The following is a 5,770-nucleotide window of genomic DNA, read 5'->3' on the forward strand; positions in this document are numbered from 1 at the left end:
TAAGACTTGCCTCAGCAATATCTTTCCAAAACAAAAGATTGCGCATGGCTCGAAGTAACTCGAGGATGGTTTCATTACAAACAAAATATGAAAAAGAAGATGATGAAGAAGAAAGAAACCAATCACATAATTTTGCGGACACAATAGAGCCTGCCCTAATAAACCTTGAATTATGGAGGACAGGAATCGAAGGGATAATGCACGTGGAGATTGCCCCAGAACAGAAGCATAAGAAAAGCAAATGTAAGAATTCGCATTACATCCCATGATTCATAAAAGCTGGTAGATCATCCTGCCAAGTCCATGGACGGAGGCCGTTTTATTCGACAAGCAAACAGCAAAGCGAGCACAGCAGTACATACTTAGTCTACATCGGTCCATACTTAGTCTCCATCGGTCCCTGAGTGGTCGTTCAATCCTCGTAGCTCAAGGGCGAGCGCAGCAGGTTCGCAAGCGGGCATGTATGGTGGAGGGGCCTTTAGGCTCGTCTCCGGCGTGCTGCCGTCCTTCACTATCAAGACTGTGTTCATGCCCCAAGTGAAATGTCGTTCCAGATGACAGTGCCATAACCAGACACCTAGAGGGAGAAAAGGAGGAGGAGGAGAGAGGGATGATCAATCACCGGGTTATTGATAAGATTAGATTACCATCTATTTGCGATCGTGCGTACCGGGATTGGTTGCTTTGAATCTGACGGCAACCCATCCGTTCCTCGGGATCGAAATAGTGTTCAGCTGAGGTGGGTCGATCAGGTTGAACGTCTCCGGGTCGGTCTCCGGGTTGTAGTTTTCTCCCCCGACCCCGAAGGTGTAGCCGTGCAGGTGCATCGGGCGAGCTATCGAGGCGTTCAGAATGTTGGTCCCTTGAAACACCATCTCCACCTCTTCGCCATAGTTCAGCACCTTCACTTTGGTCCCCTGGATCGGCTCCGTCGTGTTGACTGGAAGATCGTCCGCCGTGAAATTGAAGAACGTCGGTGGCTGGTCAGGGAAGTCGGTCGTGTAGAATCCACTCGTGTTCCTTTAAAAATCGTGCGGTCGATGTTATAGCGATATCAAAATACAAAAAAAAAATCTCATTTTTATCGGCAATGATATGCTGTCGATCCTGTTTATATTGCTTGTATATGACCACATTATATATATATAGTGAGCACATGGGTTCTTCACTTTCTACGCCTCATTAAATTTCAATCATTGATTTGTGAACAAGAAATTCTCATCGACAGTCGAGATTAGTTAAGACACCAAAAGAATTATATAGTGTGGAATAGAGAATTTTCACCCCCTCGAAATGGATGAGTTACCTGTAGTAGGCTGAGAGTACATCAGTGTGCGGGTTGACCCAAGAAATATTATTCAAGCTCACACCCATCCGTTCACTGGCATACCAAAAGATGTTTATCGACGCCGTGACGTACATTCTGGTACTTATGTCCAGCGGAACATCAACGGGGTGGTCCACGCTGGCTAAGCTTCGAAGTTTCCGAGTAAATTGGATTTGAGCATCGATGTCATAGTAGGATGGGAGGTGAACGGGGAGCTCGGGTTCCTCGGGAGGGGCATAACTCCCGCGGTACTGGAGGATGGCAGACTCGTTTGTCTTGTCGAAATCGGTGAGTAGCAGTTTCCCGGAGTAGTAGTGCCGAGCGACGATGTAGTAGTGTCTTAGCGACTGATTGGCCACAAGCAGCACGTCGATAGTCTGCCCCGGAGAGATCATGATCGACCGGAGTCGGTGACGAAGGGCTTCTTGTCGACGGCTTCACTGGTTGCCTCCGTCCATGCTCACAACCACGAGGTTGTGGCGTCGCGGCCACAGCAGGGGCGATGGCTAGGAAGAGCTCCGCGTTCATGTCTGCGGGTTGACTATCCGAACTTGGTAGGTCTTCCCGTAGTCGACATACCAATGGTAAGTCGATTCTGCAACCATGCAAGTGACAAAAAAGAAAAGAATACAAGAATTTGTAACATAGGTAATGGATCTAGGCATGTTCCAATTTGGCAACGTCGTTTTGGACTGCAACATACCATTGGAGCAGGGGCAAAAGTCCCCTGGCTGGCCATTGATAGTGTATGCATCTGAGGTGGGCAAGTCTGTACCTTCAGCCAAGTCATAGTCAACCAGCTCTTGATAATCATCTATGTACCAGGACCCTTTAAGAGAAAAAAAAGGAGGAACAAAACGCTTAATAATCCACCATCAACTACAAGTCGAAGATACCCTTTTTGTCTTAGAAATCATATCATGAAATCATTTTAAATAGAACATAATGCAATAGCTCTTCTTTATCTATGGTTAAACAACTCTTTTTTCTCTCCCTCTCAAGAGAAAAGACTCGTTATATCCTCGAAATACTTAACTCTTTAAGGTTCCTGCTCATGAGCACGAGCGCCATATGACATTCGTTAATTATACCTGCTACATAATTGGTTTTATTTCCAATGCATTAATTATGCATCACGAGAAATGTCATGCCTTAAAAATAATGAATTCATTTTATTTTGGATAGTGGACCAGTACCCGAAAAAATCCTCCTCTTTTTTTTTTTTTTGAAATTCTATTTATAAACAAAACGTGCACTCTTTTATTACTATATAATAATGAGAAATCAAACTAGTCCAACTTTTCAAGGGCTCGCTATGATATTTTGACAGGCAAAAAATTAATACATCCGAAATACATAATCCTGGGCACCCTATATTTGCTAACACCTTCAAGTCATATGACTTACTAATAACCATATAAGTAAGTTCGTTTTATTTCCATTTTTTGAGATTCCATAAATCTCTTGCTCATTTAAAAGGCAAAATGGCAAACTATCATTTTCCACAAAATCATTAACCTATTGGTGGACGCCTCGCGTTCCACTATATGAAAAAAAAAGAAAAAAAAAAAAGATTTTTAGTTGCTACCGAAATACTAAATTGCGGTATAGGTTCTAATTTATCAGCACTTGAAAAACTATTGTTCATTTTAGGAGAAAATGGAAATATATGAATATGCATAAATGCCTCCTTTCTTCTTGCGGCCTTACCGTTTCCTTCATTGAGAACAAAGGGCAGAGGTGGGTAAATGTGCACCCACTGAGAATGCTCTAGTACGTACCAAATTTCATGCATGCCATGCAAAATGAATCTAAATAAATTTTCCTCGAATTAATTTTCTAGACTTTCACGAGTTTGGTTTGCTGAAATTAATTAATCAAAAAAAAAAACTTGCTTACTTTAAGCTGCTGTATTTTTTTCTTTTGTGGTGTGAATGTCCAAACCCTCATGGGTTCTGCGCATCCGTTAGAGTATATATAAAACTCGAAATGGTTGGTTTTATTGAAATGAAGAGAAGGAGGCATGGAAATTTCCATACATACCAAGGACTAAAACTTCATCTGCATGGGGCTGTTGGAAGGGGTAAGTGCTTCCTTCGGCCGGATAAATGACAATCACGCCATGGACACTCGCACGAGTCCAATCACTACGAGCATGCCACCAAACCGTGCCTTCTTCTATGGTGAAATTGACTTCATAAGTGAAGTTCGAACCAACTGGAATTGCACACTGTGTTATCTACTCCGGGCCATCGAACCATGGATTTCTTGGTTGCATAACTCCGTGCCTATTACAAAGTCAAAATAAGCAAACAATTTCCTCTCCTTTTGTCTGCAGTTACGTTCAAATATGATTGGCAAACTTTATCATAACCATCTCTCCGTGATTCTAACATTCGCAATCACAAATTCTCTTATTGTTAACTCTTTTTTTTAGACGGAAATTAAGTTGAGGTAATTTTATCAAGGGTATCAATTTGGGATTTTTATCAAATGAAAATTAATTCAAGGTAAATAAGACATGTAAATACTAATTTGAAATTTTTAATAATATTAACCCTTTTTAATACGTACAATCCTTAATATCATACAATGATATGGACATATAGATAACAATCTCTATCTAAATTTTGAAATTTCAATTAGCGCTCAAAACACAATATTCTATGCTTGAAGCATGAACAAAAAATAATTGATCGTCAAAAGTTCTTAATTACAAGATGCACACATTTGATTGTCTAATTTATATTAAAATGATGTATACATTTGATTATTGTCCAAGGCATCGATTGTCCTCGTAAAAAAATGCGTGGTGAAGTATTTTAAAAATCAAACATTTTTGTATTAAAAGTGCCATGGGCTCTCATTAACAAGTGGGAAAATTGTCTAAAATATCTTTACTTCTTATACGATGATCAATTTAGTTCTAAATTTTCAAATTTGGCCAATTTAATCTTAAAAATTGTGTGATTTTTTCAGCAAATTTTGGTAAAAAAAGCTCAATGTCCTACATGGCACGGTCAATGCTGATGTGAATGATTTTTACAATTTTTTTAAATTTATCTATTTCTTTTTCCTTTTTTTTTTTTTCTCTTTTTTGTTCCCTTTCACTTGTGGTCAATCAAGGCAACTGTGCTTGCGAAGACCTAGGCAAGGGCGTCACGACTCTCACCTGGGCAAGAGGTGGCTGCAAGGGCCTCTACTCGAATTTGGGTGAGGGGTGACTAGCGAGGGCAAACCTAGCTCAAGAGAAGGCGACCCTTGCCTATGGCTAGCGAGTGCAGCCCTCGTCTATGGCTGGTGTAGAGAGAGAGAGAGAGAGAGAGAGAGAGAGAGAGAGAGAGAACCAATGGAGAGTGACACCGGAGGTTCCACGGTTGTGAACATTGACGTAGATGGTGTCACCCTTGTGAACCTTGATCACCGGCCCTGGAAAACTTCCGTTCACAACCAACATGCTCTTGGAGCTGCACAGCCTCGTGAACACCTTCTCTTCCACCTTCAAATTTATCAAAGAACCACCGATTACACACGCATATATACTCAAAACTATAATCCCAGCACTTAAAAAACTATTTCCTTTCGTGATATGAATGACAAAGAGGAAATGAAAAGCATGAGAAGAACTTCAGAAATGCATGCGTGCATCATTATTCACTCACGACGAAGTCGAGGTATTGAGCCTCCGGTCGGACAGAGGAAAAGCACATCGCCATCAGTACAAATGTAAGCAAAATCCCCATGTCCTTGGACCCCATTTCCCAAACGAAGCAAACGAAGAGAATGAGAGAAAGATTTTGCTGGGATTTGCCCTCCCATCTTTGTGGGACCTATATATACACATAACGCTCATCCAACTTTCTTGCGATTGTCCCGTCACCAATCCCTCACGCCCTCCTGATGGAGGGAGACGCTGTTGCTCGAGGACGACAAAAGCATGGCGAACTCCAGGTATATCTTTCAGGGTTAATACGGGACCAATTGATATCAACAACACTCGAACCGGAAACCAGAACAGTGGTAGGTGTAACTGTATGTGTCAGTTTAGATCGATGGGTTGAGCACGAGATAAGATAATGAAAACTGACTCACACATTCACGTCTTGAAGCTATAGTAATGCACGGGTTAGGTGATTTAAATGCGCCGGCGAATATATGAACTCATTGTTTTGGAAAGGTCGTGTTGAGAATTCCACCTTGCGGTCGACGTGCATAAATAGGGGTTAGGTACTTGTTTTAGTCTTCCAACTTTCGGTGCGTTTGTGCGATTTGGTCTCCCAACGTTTATTCCGTTCGATCAAGTCTTCCGGTTTTATTGATTTGTGTGATTCGGTATTGTTAGTCTTATTCTGTACAATCGCTTTTTCTAACTTTCTCAGTTTCTGCAATTAAATCCTCTAGATTGATTGTTCTCACTAAATCGTCATTAGAACAAAAATTGTC

General features: G+C 41.3%; 1 pseudogene; it reads right to left on the reverse strand.

Moving 5' to 3' along the window:
* Positions 1-383: 383 nt before the first annotated feature.
* Positions 384-5,085, reverse strand: LOC120295910 (annotated as a pseudogene).
* Positions 5,086-5,770: the final 685 nt, after the last annotated feature.

The sequence above is a fragment of the Eucalyptus grandis genome, chromosome 7, assembly GCF_016545825.1.
Source record: "Eucalyptus grandis isolate ANBG69807.140 chromosome 7, ASM1654582v1, whole genome shotgun sequence".
NCBI lineage: Eukaryota > Viridiplantae > Streptophyta > Magnoliopsida > Myrtales > Myrtaceae > Eucalyptus > Eucalyptus grandis.